The following is a 15,407-nucleotide window of genomic DNA, read 5'->3' as shown; positions in this document are numbered from 1 at the left end:
CCCAATAAACCTATTGGTTCCTCAGGATGGACACTGGTAGAATCGTGCTTTGGTCCATCATTGGTGCCCTATCTAAGGTGAACAGATGTCTCTCTAGGGAAATCAGTGCAACAACACAACAGGAACAAACCTACCTCATCCTCCTCAGAGAGCATGGAAGAATTTCACAAAATGTAGTGCTGGCGAGAAGCAGTGAGGCACAGAAGGGCACAGACTGTGTGCTTCCATCAGTACAACGCAGAAGAAGCAGGCAAAACTCGGTTTCTGTATTAGTAATCAAAACAGTGGCTACCCTTCGTGATGAGCTGTTCTAAGGGAGCCATGAGAGGAGTAGAGCCCCTGTGGTAAAGGCTTTGGCCAAAGGCTGAGACCTGGATACACAGAATGCTGGGTAGGGCATTGCCCCTTTCCCCAGTCACTGACAGAGGATCTCAAACAAGACTTCACTTTGCGTGAGGACCTCCTGCCTTCCTGTGCCCCTGTGGGGGAGACTTTAACCTTATCAACTGTAACCCTGCCGGGTGTCCCTCAGGAACCACATGGTGACAGGACAGTCCTAGGCATGACTAGTAAAACCACTGATCTGGGCTCTCTCCTCCCTGAAGCCACATCCATACCTGGGCATGTCTTACGTTCCTCTATTTCTCAAGCCAAGGTCTATGTTAAAATACCTTTAATAAAATATCCAAACCTGGCCCTAGAATTATTTTTCAGTATCAGAGTCATGAATATTGATTTGGACCTGAGTCAAGGTCCCTAAAGCTCCCCAAGTCCTTGGGCTGCTGACGTGCAGTCGCTTGTTGTGCCGCTTCCTTTACCTCAAAACGTTGATGGAATGAGGAAGATTCTAGAGCATAGGAAAAGTTGTTTCTTATGTTGAGGGCTGGTTCTGGTTATTAAAATTCATTGAACTACACATTTATAGTTTGCATACCTTTATGCTTGCATCGCAATGAGTAGTTGCCACAAAACTATATGGGTGCCTAACCATATATAGAGCTGAAGAATATATTTAACTTTCAAGTCTTGAGGCAGATAAACATGGAATAGAAATTCAATCCAGCCAGGCATAGTGAGGCATGTACTTTAATCCCAGTACTTATGGATCTCTGAGAGTTCTATGACATAGTGAGACCCTGACTCAAAAAACAAAACAAAAACAAACAAACAAAAAACCTCAAGCAAAAGGTAGGCGGGGAAAAGAAGGGGTAGAGACTAGAAATAAATAAGAATAAGACAAATAAGAACAAATAAGACAGTAAGCCCCAAAATGTCAATAGTCAAAATAATTATTGGTGGATTAAAGCAGAGGCCAGTGAGATGGCTCTCTGGGTTCCTGACATAAGCCTGCTGGCCTGAGTTCCATCCCTAGGACCGACATGGTAGAAGCAGGCAACCGAGTCTGACTAGCTGTGCTCTCATTCGCACACACACCCCAGAAGTTTCTCAACCCTCTGAACGCTGTGACTCTTTGATATAGCTCCCCATGCTGTGGTGACTCCCAATTATAAAATTACCTTGTTGCTACTTCACATCTGTAATTTTGCTACCGTTATGAATTATAACATACACATACACCCAAGAAATAAATAAAATATAAGACAAAAGCTACCTATTTAAAGACAAAAATATGTATCTGTCAAGATGGCTGTATCAGGAGAGAGGGAGGTTAATGGGAATGTAAAAGGAACAAACTTTATGGATAATTGTATGGTGAATTCCCAAAAGCTTAAAAAAAAAAAAAAACAAGTTAGTTTATAAGCTAGTAATTCCAACATCTATGTATATTCATTTCTCAAAGGAATTGAGAACAGATTATTGAAGAGATATGTGTGCACAATGGTCATCTACAGTAACTAAACTGTGAGAGCAACATATGCTCACTGATAAAAGACTCCGACAACAGGTAAGCACTGTGTGGCCCGCACAGAGGCTGGACCATTATTCAGACTTCAAAAGGAAGGGAACTGGGACAGACACACAATACAACATAGAATCTTTATGAAGCCATACTAAATAAATAAGTAAATTAATCAATAAATAAACCTAAATAAAACAACCCTGTGCCTAAAAACCAGATATCATATAAAGCACCATATGAAGTACCTAAAACCCAGTCCCAGAGACAGAGAGAGTAACAGCCATGAGGGCAAAGGGAAGGATAATGTGCATCCAGTTTCAGTTCTCAAGATGGGTGGCTCTAGAGATTGGTTAGGCAGCAATGTTAATAAACACTAGCAAAGCAGCTGACTTTCAAAGATAGTACCCAATATAGACTGGGTAGTACCCAATATAGACTGGGTGTGGTGGTCCATACCTTTAATCCCAGCACTCAGGAGGCAGAGTCAGGCCAGTCTCAAAAAGCACCCTGGTCTACAAAGTGAGATCCAGGACAGCCAGGACTACACAGAGAAACTCCATCTTGAAAAACCAAAAGAAAAAAAAAGTGCTCAATATATTAAAGATCACAAAACTCCCGGTTCATTACACTACAAAATAATATCTTTTTACCTCTACTTTCTTGTTAGTAATATGGCAGGCTAGATCCTCAAATCTCCCAGCTACAAAAATGCTAATACACACACACACACACACACACACCCTCCGAAATTAGTTTAAGAAAGAAACATGGGGAAAGCCAAGTCCAAAAATGGAGACAAAATAAAGGTATTCTCAGATATTACCAACAGTTTATCATGACTGAATGAGATTTTTAAAAGTGTACTTAATGGAGAAGGGAAATGCTCCCCAGAAGACAGCATGTGACAGAAAACAGGAGGAGAGTGACAGACAGGTAGGTAGTGTGATGCTGCCTGTGTTGCTAATTGTGATGACCACCATATTACAAGACCACAACATCAGCAGCAGTGCCTATAACCCAGGGGTTAAAGTAAAAACACAGCTCAGGCCACAGGGCAAAAATGCACATCTTGGACCTGCTTAGCGCAAGGGCCGAATGATTGCATAAAGGATTCACGCTTTCAATTCAAGGACCAGAATGTGGACACAATAAACTCACCTAAGTAGAATCAAAGTTTAATAACAGAAGTTAGGAGCATAGGAAAATACTATTCAATAGCATTAGTCATTAACTCAAAAAACTGATTCTTTGGAAGGATTCAGGAAAGAAGCAATCATAAGTAAGCCTGACCAATAAAAAAAAAAGGTGGGCCGGGCGGTGGTGGCGCACGCCTTTAATCCCAGCACTTGGGAGGCGGAGGCAGGTGGATTTCTGAGTTGGAGGCCAGCCTGGTCTACAGAGTGAGTTCCAGGACAGCCAAGGCTACACAGAGAAACCCTGTCTTGAAAAAAAAAAAAAAAAAAAAAAGGTGGGTACAGTCAAAGTACATTATATACGTGTAAAAAAGTACATGGAAGCCATTATTTTGTACACTTAATACATACTAACAAGAGGAAGAAAAAGCTGGGCAGTGGTGGCACAGGCCTTTAATCCCAGCAACTTGGAAGGTAGAGGCAGGAGGATTTCTGAGTTCAAGGTCTAGAGTGAGTTCCAGGACAGCCAGGGAAACCCTGTCTCAAAAAACCAAAATAATAATAATAATAATAATAATAATAATAATAATAATAATAATAATAATAATAATAATAATAAATTAAAAAAGAGGAAGAAAGAGAGAAGCCACGAAGCCTTAGTATGAATAAGAATAATAACTCATCATAAATGCATGAGTTTATCTTCTGAAAGAGAGTATGTACCATGTGCTAACATAGTCTGGTTATGAGTAATGCTAATGATTTCCTGAGACAATAATGGGTATTAAAATGACTGGAGCAACAGGCCAGCTTCAAACAATCAGTGGTCATGGCACAAGTGAGAAGGCTGGTGAATGCTGCTATCGGCTTTGTAAAACCTGCCAGCAGCAGCCTGGGCAGTCTGTAGGCGATTTCTGCCAGACTTCAAGGAACAGATCATTCTTCTGTCCAAAGCACAGAAAATGATAGGAAGTTCCCAGCAGGATCACTATGAACAGCACAAGTCTAATTACAGGGAGGAGGAAAACTTCACAGCAAAGCCAGTTACCAGCACTAAAGAAGATGTTAGTGTTCGGATCGACCAAACCAGCCAAACATGCATTTTTAGGTGAGATTTTGTTCTTGGGGTTGGGACTGGGTTTTTCTGTTTGTCTTTAGCTGTTGTGGTCTTGTTACTGTTTGTTGGAGACAGGGTCTTGCCATGTAGCATAGGCTGGCCCCAAACTCATCCTCTTCCCTCAGTCTGGAGTGCTGGAATTACAGTCACGAGCCACCATACACAGCTCCAAGAAAATTCATTTTCAAGTATTACAGGATTTTAGTGATAAAAATCCAGCAAAAATAATAATGTGCTAGGGATTTTAAAGAAGGAAACCTACATGGTCCTATCAACGTGTGATGTACAAAGCATGGGGGAGGGGAAGCCAGCCTTCCTAGACTTTTAAAGTGTAAGAAATCAGGTATGAATAAAAATACATTTAACACAACAGAGTCCAGTTACAGAAAAGACAGGGGAACATTTCCCTAAAACCAAACAAGACAAGAATGTCCTATGGTGCTTCTTAACAAACAATAAAGTTATCTACCTAGCACATCCACAAATCAGCTGAAAAAAATTACCACTGAAACTGATGCGGGCTTCAGAAGGGGCAGCAGAGTTGGCGCTACAAATGCTTTCTTTGGCCAAGTGTGGTGGCTCACTCCTTAAATTCCCAATGCTCAAGGGGTGGAAGGAGAAGGGCCCAGCCTGGGCCACAAAGCACTTCCAGGCCAGCCAGAACTGCCTAAGGAGACACTTATCTTGAAAACACAAACGAAATGACTGCGGGTGTGGTGGCTCGTCAGAGATAGCTAGCAAGACCCTGTCTCAAAATAATCAATAAGCAAACTTGACGGCTTTGAGTTAATCATGCAAAGCTATTTTCCTTAGACTAGGGTTTGAAAATTGACAACCCTCGGTCTCCACCCTCCAACTCCGTGTTGAAATAACACCATGTTTGAAACTGGATAACCAAATCGTAAGAAACCAAAAACTGATCAAAAGGGTTCGGTCGTGACTTCACTCAAAAACACTTTATCTCTCGCCTCCAGCCACCGCAGTTACTAATGGATACCCATGTCAACCAGTTCGACATAATTCATCCGATAGAGGGCAAGGAAGAGCACCTTCAATGGGAATTTTTTTTTTCCCCAAAGCGTATACCGCTTATTATATAAACTTGCGTGCTGGCGTATGGAGCTCGCACAAAATCAAACTAAGATATTCAGAATCAAACTTGTTTTAGAAAAAAGAAAAAAGCACATAAAACTAATTTTGTTCCAAGGGCATTAAGGAAAAGAGAGCGGCACTGTTGCGCTCAGCTAGCCTGCGCACCGCAGGGACACGCATCAGCATCCACACAGTTCCCCGCGCTCCTAGGCGTCCTGGAAACCCGCAGCCCGATCCCTAGGCGATCACCTGGGCAAGGCAGGGACTCAGAGGCTCTGTGAACGAACACTCAGGGGCACCCCAGTCCCGCCGAAGCGCACGCACCTGTCCCGGGGGCTGGGGCTCTCCAGGGCCACAGCTGGCCGAGCCACCTGGCCCCCGTGCCAGGCTGCTGCGCCAACCCCGCGGCCCGAGGGGAGGGTCGGCTACCTGCGGTCCCCACCTGCAGCGCGGTCCCCTCGCTGCCCGCCTCCTGGGTACCCAGGACCGCAGCGCGTCTTTCCAGAAGGGCACCCCACGTCCCCGAGCCAGGACTCCTGCACCCTGTCTTGTTTACCAGACCTGAGATAAGGCAGCTGAGAAACAGAGGACCGAGCAGCCCGCACCCCAACTCACCTGCCGTGGTTCTCTCGGACCGGACTCCCGCGCCGCCGCAGCCCGCAGCCAACGCGGCTTTCCAAGCTCACGGATGCTCTGGGGAAGGTCTTAGCGATCCTGCTAGCACCTTCCCACTGGCCACGTCCAGGGGGCGCCCGCGCGCCAGTGCGGGGCTTTCTGGGAGATGTAGTCCAAGAACCTCCGTTCTAGTCTAGCGGTTTCTTTCCGGAGGGGTGTTCTCACCGGCTCAACCTCCTTTGATGGGCAGTCGATGATGGAACATCTCACTGGGGAAGAAAGAGAGTCCCTCTTGGTACTTTAGACTATTCTATTTGGGGGGGGGGGGGAGTGTCAAGATAGGGTGTCTCCTTGTAGTTCTGGATGTCCTGTCCTGGAATTCACTTTATAGACCAGGCTGGCCTGGAATTCAGAGGGATCCACCTGCTTCTGCCTTCTGAGTGCTGGAATTAAAGGCCCACCACCACCCGGTCTCTCTCTCTCTACCCCCTCTTCCCTCTCCCCTTTCCCCGTTCCCCCTCTCCTCCTTCCCCCCTGTCTCCCTCTCTCCTTGTCCCCCTCTCCCCCCTCCCCTTCTCCTCTGAGACAGGATTTCTTGGTGTAGCCCTAGCTGTCCTGGAACTCGCTCTGCAGACCAAGCTGGCCTCAAACTCACAGGGATCCTCCTGCCTCTGCTTCCCAAGTGCTGGGATTAAAAGCAAGTGTCACCGCTGCTTGGCCTTCCTCTCTCACTGTTCCATGTGTGTTCTGGTGTACAAGCTATGTACTTGGTGACCTTCCGCAAAGATTGGAAGACCCATCTTAGGTCAAGGGTGTTCGAGTAGCTGAGCTCCCCTGCTAGAGTCTCCAAATAAGCTTCCAGACCATTGTTCTTAAAGTGAGGATTTCAAACCAATTCCCTCAACATTGTACCAGAGCTTGCTTACAGTGCAAGAGTCTGCATCCTACAGAGAATATTAGGTTTTGGTTTGGGTCATTTTTGGTGGTGCGGGAGATGAAAACCAGAGCCTCATACATGCTAAGTAAGCGTTCTACCATGGAACTCCACTCACAGCACTATTTGATTTTACTGTATTCAAAAAAGAAAAACGCTTTCTGTAAAGATGGGATCCAGCAATTTGTACTTTTACAAGTAAATTCTTGACATGATTTCGAAGTAAATTCAAGTTTGAGAACTTGACTAGGTTTCCCTTGTTCCCCTCAAATAACTCCATGACTCATTTGACATTGGTTATCTACACACACACACACACACACACACACACACACAAACACACGCGCGCGCACACACACGGGCACACATTCCTGTGGGTACACTGCAGGGACCATTTATGTTCCAACTTAGACCTCCCCCTCACTGTAGCCTTCCTAGAACACCTCTGAGGCCCTGGAATTGAACAAGGTCAAGACCACGTTCAGGGTTGTCCTTTCTCTCAACCTGGTTCTCCCTCCCCTGGGGGTGGACGTTTTGTCCAGGGACTAAAGAACATGTTCTATATTTATTAATATAAAAGTCATTTACGACTGTTAAATATGCATGAACAGAATGACAAGATCATGAGTCATGTGTGAGGTAGTGAGGATGAAACACGGCCGATTCTTTCTAGATGAGGTGGGGAGGGGAAGAGAGGCCCTGGGAATAGAGGTGGAAAAACTGTTGAAGGAGGGTTTGTATGTTGGGCTGGCCTTTGTTGGTGTTTTGCTTTGTTTTCACGATGGGAGAAACTTCAGCATGTTAAAATGTTTATGGAAAGAATACTCCTGAAGGACAGTCAGGAAAATAACGTTAACTCTGCGTGGCTGCTCAGCAGACGACGCACGTGGTGCACGTAAAAAAGGGAAAGGAGAGAGGAATCCTGGCCCAGATGGAAGCAGCCCTCACCCCACCCCGTGCTGTAAGATGAGGGAAGCATAAAAGAAGGAGAATGAAGGTCTCCTTTAGTAGAGGGAAGAAAGTCAAAGGGGTTTTCTCTGGAAAAGAAGAGAGGCTGTGTGTGTGTGTGTGTGTGTGTGTGTGTGTATGTGTGTGTGTGTATGTGTGTGTGTGTATGTCTGTGTGTCTGTGTGTGTGTATGATGCTGTAGGAAAAAAAGAAAATCAACAAATCAACCCAGAATGATAACATAGAGTGTTGATAGTTGCCAGGTCAGACATTGAGAATGGCGGATGCTCTGGACTGGATGACTCCGTCCCTGTTCAGATGTTACAACACAATCCCCAATGATGTTCCATGCTCCCAGGTGGAGCCTTTAGCAGATAATGAGGCAGAGACTTCAGGAAATGGATTAATACCCTCAAAAAGAGTTTCCTTGTACATCTCCCGGTGTGAGGACATAGAAAGAAGTTCCTATCAATTAATCAGGAAGTGAATTTTCACCGACATCAGGTCAAGCTTGACTTTAAATACCTGGAGGGAGGCCCATGAGAATCCATCTCTATAATCTAAGCCACCCAGTCGATGATCCTTTCTTATACAGCACCCAGATAGTAAGATGGGTGGTAAGCATGGAGTCAAGTTAGGGCCATCACGTGCCCGTCTATGTGTTAGTACCCAAGCTGTCCTTGATAGAGAAATACAATGGTAAGCACAGTGATCGCTGTCTTTAATTAATAAGAAGTAAGCAGGCATTAGGGGGATGGCTCACCTGCCATGAAAGCATGAGAAACTGAATTTGAACCCCCAGAGCCCATGTAAAGCCAGACTTGATGGCATGCATCTTTAATCCCAGATTGAAGGAGATTGAAAGTACAGACAGGAGAACCCAGAAGCTTGGGTCAGGGAGTCTGGTGTACACATGGTGAGCAACAAAGAGACCCTGTCTCAAAAGTGTGGAAGGCAAGGACAAGGACTGACCTGAGCTTATCCTCTGACTTACCACACGCTATGCTGTGACACACTTGTGTCAACACTTACTCGCACACAGATCTCTCTCTCTCTCTCTCTCTCTCTCTCTCTCTCTCTCTCTCTCTCTCTCACACACACACACACTCACACACACACACACACACACACACTCACACACACACACACACACACACACACACACACACACACACACGGAGAGAGAGTTTTTGATTTGGTTCAGTTTGGGGAGGGGATGTGTTTTTGATTTTTTAGCCCTGGCTGTCCTAGAACTTGTGACTTAGAACAGACTGTCCTCAAGCCCTTGAATTCACAGAAACAAGTCTGCCTCCTGAGTACTGGGGTCGAAGGCCATGCACCACCATGCCCAACACACACAAAATTTTAAAGGAAGGTAAAATAAATAGGAAGGAGAGAGTGTGGTAAAGTTGATGCCTCAAAGAAGCAGAACTTTGACAAGAGGGTGGGAGGGACATGGTTAGCCTTTGGGAAGCTGTGAGCTCAGACGTTACTGGACAGACATGAAGAACTGAAGCTTGGACTGGGTTTTGTGAGATTTGGACCTGAAGAAACTAAAGGAAAGTTTAAAGGTTGACAAAGGTCAGTTTACTTGACTTTTATGCAAATGTACTTGAAAAGTGGGAAGAAAAGATAACTTGGGGAGTTGTTTGTATGTATGTCTATGCATGTGTGCGAGATTATGTGTGATGTGTACATATATGTGCAGGTATACATTTGTGTGTGTGTGTCTACATTTGAAGCCCAAAGGACCTCAGGTGCTGTTTCTCTGGTGCCAGCCATCTTTCTTTTTTTTTTTTTTTTTTTTTTTTTTTTTTTTTTTTTTGGTTTTTCGAGACAGGGTTTCTCTCTGTAACCCCGGCTGTCCTGGTACTCACTATGTAGACCAGGCTGGCCTCGAACTCGGAAATCCGCCTGCCTCCGCCTCCCAAGTGCTAGGATTAAAGGCGTGCGCCACCACCGCCCGGCTTCAGCCATCTTTCTTTTGACAGGTCTCTCACTGGCCTGACACTTGGCAAGCAGGCCAGGCTGGTTGGCAGCCTCAAGGATCAGCCGGTCTCTCTCCCTTCCCAGCATCGGGATTATAGGTGCCACCTCCACTGACTTTTCTCATGGGTTCTGGGGATGGAGCTCAGATCTGTGCCAGCAAGGCAAGAGCTTTTGAAATTGAGCTCGTTCTCTGGCCCTGTCTGTATGCTTTGTTTGAAAGAAAGCATGGTTTATCAAAATCAGCTCTTGGAGTTTTGTCTTGGGGTTTTTGGTTTCACTTTATTTATATTTGTGGTGTGCATGTGTATACAGGGTGCATATGGGACACATGCATGTGGAGGTAAGAAAACATCTTACAGCCGGGCGGTGGTGGCACACGCCTTTAATCCCAGCACTTGGGAGGCAGAGGCAGATGGATTTCTGAATTTGAGGCCAGGCTGGTCTACAGAGTGAGTTCCAGAGCAGCCAGGGCTACACAGAGAAACCCTGTCTCAAAAAAAAGGGGGGGGGGGAGAAAAGAAAAAAAAAAAAAGAAAACATATTACTGGAGTCAGTTCTCTCCCTCCACCATGCGTTTGTCTGAGATCAAACAGGTTGCCAGGCATGGTAGCAAAGCACATTTAAGCACAGTAAGCTATCCTGCTGGCCCTTGATTTGGTTTGCTTTGGGTTGGGTTGGGTTGGGTTGGGTTTGGATTTTATTTTTTAGCAGGTTCTCACTCTGTAGCTCTGAGCTCCCCATGTATATGGGACTAACTGTGAACTCAGAGACCCACTTGCCTTTGCCTCTTAAGCACGTTGAGAAAAGGTGTGTACCACAAGGCTCTCCTACGCACGCCCATACACACACACACACACACACACACACACACACACACACACACACCACTTCCAGAGTCTGATCTCATGGTTTATTTTCCATACACATTTAAGCACAGTAAAGCCTTGGGGTAAAGTCTCCATGTGACAATTATGACAATAAAGCTTCAGGGATGGCTGCACCTAAACTCCCTTTCAAACTAGCAAAGCACCTGTGACTCTTCCATTAAGAATGAGTTCTATTGACTGATAAATAGTGCTCACCGCAAAGGCCTAAGAAGAAAGAGCCACTTTGTAATAAGTGAAGAAGCCTCAGAGTGGGCACAGAACATACCCAGACACCAAGTTCTCAGCACAAAGGAGATTCTATTACCCAGGAGGGACAAGCATGATGGGGACAGACTGCTGCCTCTGGATCAGGCAAAGATGGCAGCATGTGTCTCCTCTCTGCAGGAATGGTTTTTATGGAGAAAAGGAAAGTCTGTGCTAGGATAAGATGGTAAGTCTTCACTGGGCATACTAGTCAGTGTGGCCAAATAATGAATTTTGACTGCTGGACCTATTTTATTTTATTTTATTTATTTTATATTTATTTTTGAGACAGGGTTTCTCTGTGTAGCCCTGGCTGTCCTGGAACTCACTCTGTAGACCAGGCTGGCATTGAACTCAGAAATCTGCCTGACTCTGCCTCCCAAGTGCTGGGATTAAAGGCGTGCGCCACCACCGCCCGGCAATTTATTTATTTATTTATTATTTATTATTTGTAAGCACACTGTGGCTGACTTCAGACACACCAGAAGAGGGCGTCAGATCTCATTATGGATGGTTGTGAGCCACCATGTGGTTGTCGGGATTTGAACTCTGGACCTTTAGAAGAGCAGTCAATGCTCTTAACTGCTAAGCTATCTCTGCGGACCGCTGGACCTATTTTAGTCAGGCATAAGGAAGTGGCCAAATGAGGGGCTAGACCTTGGGGGCTAGCTTTAGGAATATAACCTAATGGTTTAACAAGAGCAGGGGACGGGGAGAGGACAAGCCTGCCAGCTCCATGTTTGCCATGCTGGAGCCTTCGAGAGCCCTTTAATAAACACACAGATAGATTCTATTGATGGAGAATGCAAAGTCAAAGTTCCCTCTCTCATAAGGATGGGCTCTATTCACTGGGAGACAAAGCTCTGGACTGGGGCCTAGACAATGCTCAGGATTTGGGCAGATTCAGGTGAAGGTTGGCTCTGTAGAATAGCAGATGATCACCAGATTGTTAAACAACACACACAAGAGCCTTCCGGGTGAACAGGTGTCATTTCCTTCCCTTGAAGAAAATAGGCCCGTATGTTACACAAGCCTGCTTTCCCTAACGATCTCTCTAAGCTGTGCCTCCTGCTTGACACAGCCCTCCAAAGTACGACATAATCCAACCCAGTTTCGCCAGTGTCTCTTGGTCCTTCCACAATTCTCTGGTGTTCTTTCACCCTTCGCCCTCCCCTGTGCCCTCCCATCAGGCCTTTCTGGCCTTACCTACATTCTCCTGCGTAATAACTTGTTAGTTGCAGTCTTAAGGTCTTCCGTGTCCTTAGTTATAGTTTGAACATCTGATGTCATCTTTGTGCGCCCCCCCACCCCGTCCCCCTGGAGTTCTGCTTTGTAAATAACCACGCAGTTGCTTCACCTATTTACATGCCTGTATTCCGGCAGACTGCCCTTTGCCACTATGCGCTGACCTCGCCTTTTTCGGTCACCAAGCCTCAGCATTTACCGCCTCCCTTCTGTTGCTATGTTCCTCGTTGGCTTGTCTGACGCTTTCCCTCTAGTAATTTCCTCACGATAAGTGTTCAAAAGAAAATTCCTTTCTGTTTTGCTTCTTGCATTGTAGTTCAGTGAGCATCACCATTCTTGGTGAGACCTTGTGTCTGGCTGAAGTATCCCCATACAAAACAAAGGCTCTGGACAGTCAACTCTAGCCCCGTCTCGCGCCCTCACATCTCCAAATCAAAATAAGCAACAATAAAAGCGCTACCAGGGCCAGGCGATGGTGGTGCACTCTTTTGATCCATCAGAAGTGGATCTCTGAGTTCGAGGCCAGCCTGGTTTATAGAGCAAGTTCCGGGACAGCCAGGGCTACACAGAGAAACTCTGTCTCGAAAAACAAAACAAACAAAAGCACTACTTGGGTAGCAAGATGGCTCAGCAGTAAAAGCATACAGACACATACACAACAACAACAATAACAACAGCAGCAGCAACAACAATAATAATAACGATAATAATTTTTAAAGGCACTCCAGGATTGAGGCACTCCACTGTCGAAGCTGGAGACAAAGAATGTGCCTGAATTGTTGCAAGCATGCTGTAGATCCTACTTTTCTAGTGACTGCAGTAGGGAGGCCATCCCTCTCTTCATCCTTTGGGGCTCTAAGTTGTCAAAGGGGTGTGCCACCCTGAAGTTTGGAATGCACAATGCAAAAGTGAGTCAAGCCGGGCCGTGGAGGCGCACACCTTTAATCCCAGCACTTGGGAGGCAGAGGCAGGCAGATTTCTGAGTTCAAGGCCAGCCTGGTCTACAGAGTGAGTTCCAGGACAGCCAGGGCTACACAGAGAAACCCTGTCTCGAAAAACCAAAAAAAAAAAAAAAAAAAAGTGAATCAAGTTCCAGTGAGTCGCGTTGCTAGAGAGCCCTCTTGTGGCAGTGGCAGGGACCTCGCCGTCTTGCTTACCTGAAAGGCCATCAGGGAGGCGCTTTTGCTTGGGCCTGTTTGATGAGCCTGTTCACTGGAGTCAGCTTTCTACTATTGTACCAAGTACCTGAGATAATCAACTTGTAAAGAAAAAAGTTGATTCTTACTCACTGCTTTGAGGGTTTCTGACCATTGGCATCCCTGATAGGATCTGAATGAAAGGGCAAAGGGCTCATCTAATGCTCAGAAAACAAAAGAAAAAAGGAACGAGCTGGTATACAATGTCCCATTCAACAGGCATGTTTTCAATGACCTGAATGCTTTCCACAGTCCTCATCCCTCAAAGGTTTCAGGACCTTCCAAGTGGGAGGCTGGGGACCTTCCAGCGTCAAGCTGAGAAATACATGGACCTGAAGACACTTTAGATTAAATACCATTTTGAACCCTCACAAACGGCTCTCATGTAATCCAGATAAATTCTTTTTATGCTTAAGAGTACCAGAGTTTATAAACTTTTTTTGTATTTGTTTATTATTAAATTTATAGTTTTATTTTTTTATAATAACCAAAACTACACCCTGGGACTCTTATGCCCAATAGAAATTTAAAGCCTTCTCTAACCAGTGTTAAATTGCTTAATTCTTGAATAACATAGTTGTCTTGGTTAGTTTTATGTCAGATTGACATGATCTAGAATCATATTGGAAGAGAGACTCTCAGTTGAGATTAGGCAAGCCTGTGGGACATTTCCTTGATTATGATTTATGTGGCAGTATATATACATATATGAATCACTGAAGACCACATTAAGATCTCTGTCTATGGGGCTGGAGAGATGGCTCAGTGGTTAAGAGCACTGACTGCTCTTCCAGAGGTCCTGAGTTCAATTCCTAGCAACCATATGGTGACTCACAACCATCTGAAATAGAATCTGATGTCCTCTTCTGGTGTGTCTGAAAATAGCTACAGTGTACTCATATACATAAAATAAATAAATCTTTAAAAAAAAAAATCTGTCTGTCATTACAAACTTCTTCTGTCCACAGGGGAATGAACTAAAGCCTCATAATAGTAATATAATAGTCATGATAGTCAATTAAAAATAAAATTTAAATTAAAGATGGCTCAAAATTTGCCTATTTGCAAAACATATATATGCAATATATTATGTAATATATTATATAATATATTATGTAATGTTTATTATGTAATACAGATATACATATAGGTATACATATACATATCTATGTTACATAAGTACACTCTCATTGTCATCATTAGTTTTTAAAAGGACCAGGAAGCTGGATACATTGACATATACCTGTACTCCTAATGCTCTAGAGAGACTAAGGCAGGAGGATTGCCACAAGTAGACGATCAGCCTGGTTTACAGTGAAAGACTCTGTCTCAAAGTACAAACAAATAAAACAACAAGAACAACAAAGAGAACAAGCAAATAGACATCCCCACTCCCCTAGTTCCCATCACACCCTCCCAAAACAGAAGCCCAGCAGATCAGAATTAGAGTTAGGACTCTGCTGCCACCTAGGGGACACATCTAGTAGTGTAAAATTCTGCATTCCCCATGGCTAGAAGCTTTTAATTAAATGAAGCAGAATTCCTTAGAGTTTTGAACAAGAACTTTTTTTTTTTTTCTGGTTTTTCAAAACAGGGTTTCTCTGTTTAGCCTTGGTTGTCCTGGAACTCACTCGATAGACCAGGCTTGAAGGGGACCGGCCCGCGGTCTCTCTTCTTCTGTGGGTAAATATATCAACTGGGTTAATTGGGTCTTGGGAAAGCAAACGGTTAACAAGGAAGGACACAGACGCCAGGTAGAAGTGATAAGAGAGCGATTTACTGAAATTCACTCAGTATTTATAGTCACGCTAGGAACCAGACCCAGAGGAATTCGAAACTTGTTCATCTTAACATAAACAGGAGAAAATCCATTAACACCAGACCAGAAGGAGATCTTGAAAGGAAGATCCGGTAAACCTTTAACATAAGCATGAGACCTGCTAAGTCTTTGATCTAAGGATCAGCAGTCAGGACTCCTGACTTCCCTCCTGACCAGTCAGGGGGGAAGGAGTCCACACAGGCTGGCCTCAAACTCAGAAATCTGCCTGTCTCTGCCTCCCAAGTGCTTGGATTAAAGGCGTATGCCAACACTGCCTGGCGAACAAGAACATATATATATATATATATATATTTTTTTTTTTTTTTTT

The 15,407-nt window shown here is 44.7% G+C and overlaps 1 protein-coding gene across 3 annotated transcripts in view; it reads right to left on the bottom strand.

Annotated features, from left to right (window-relative positions):
- Specc1 (sperm antigen with calponin homology and coiled-coil domains 1) overlaps window positions 1-15,407 on the bottom strand; it is a 293,053-nt gene that overhangs the window by 267,818 nt on the left and 9,828 nt on the right. For all 3 annotated transcript variants that reach the window (XM_031353951.1, XM_031353952.1, XM_031353953.1), the window contains exon 3: window positions 5,819-6,087. The gene's annotated coding sequence lies outside the window, so the exon portion shown is untranslated. The remainder of the gene's footprint in view (window positions 1-5,818; window positions 6,088-15,407) is intronic.

Source organism: Mastomys coucha, unplaced genomic scaffold (genome assembly GCF_008632895.1).
Source record: "Mastomys coucha isolate ucsf_1 unplaced genomic scaffold, UCSF_Mcou_1 pScaffold5, whole genome shotgun sequence".
NCBI classification, from domain to species: Eukaryota; Metazoa; Chordata; class Mammalia; order Rodentia; family Muridae; genus Mastomys; species Mastomys coucha.
This window is presented reverse-complemented; position numbering and strand designations above follow the sequence as displayed.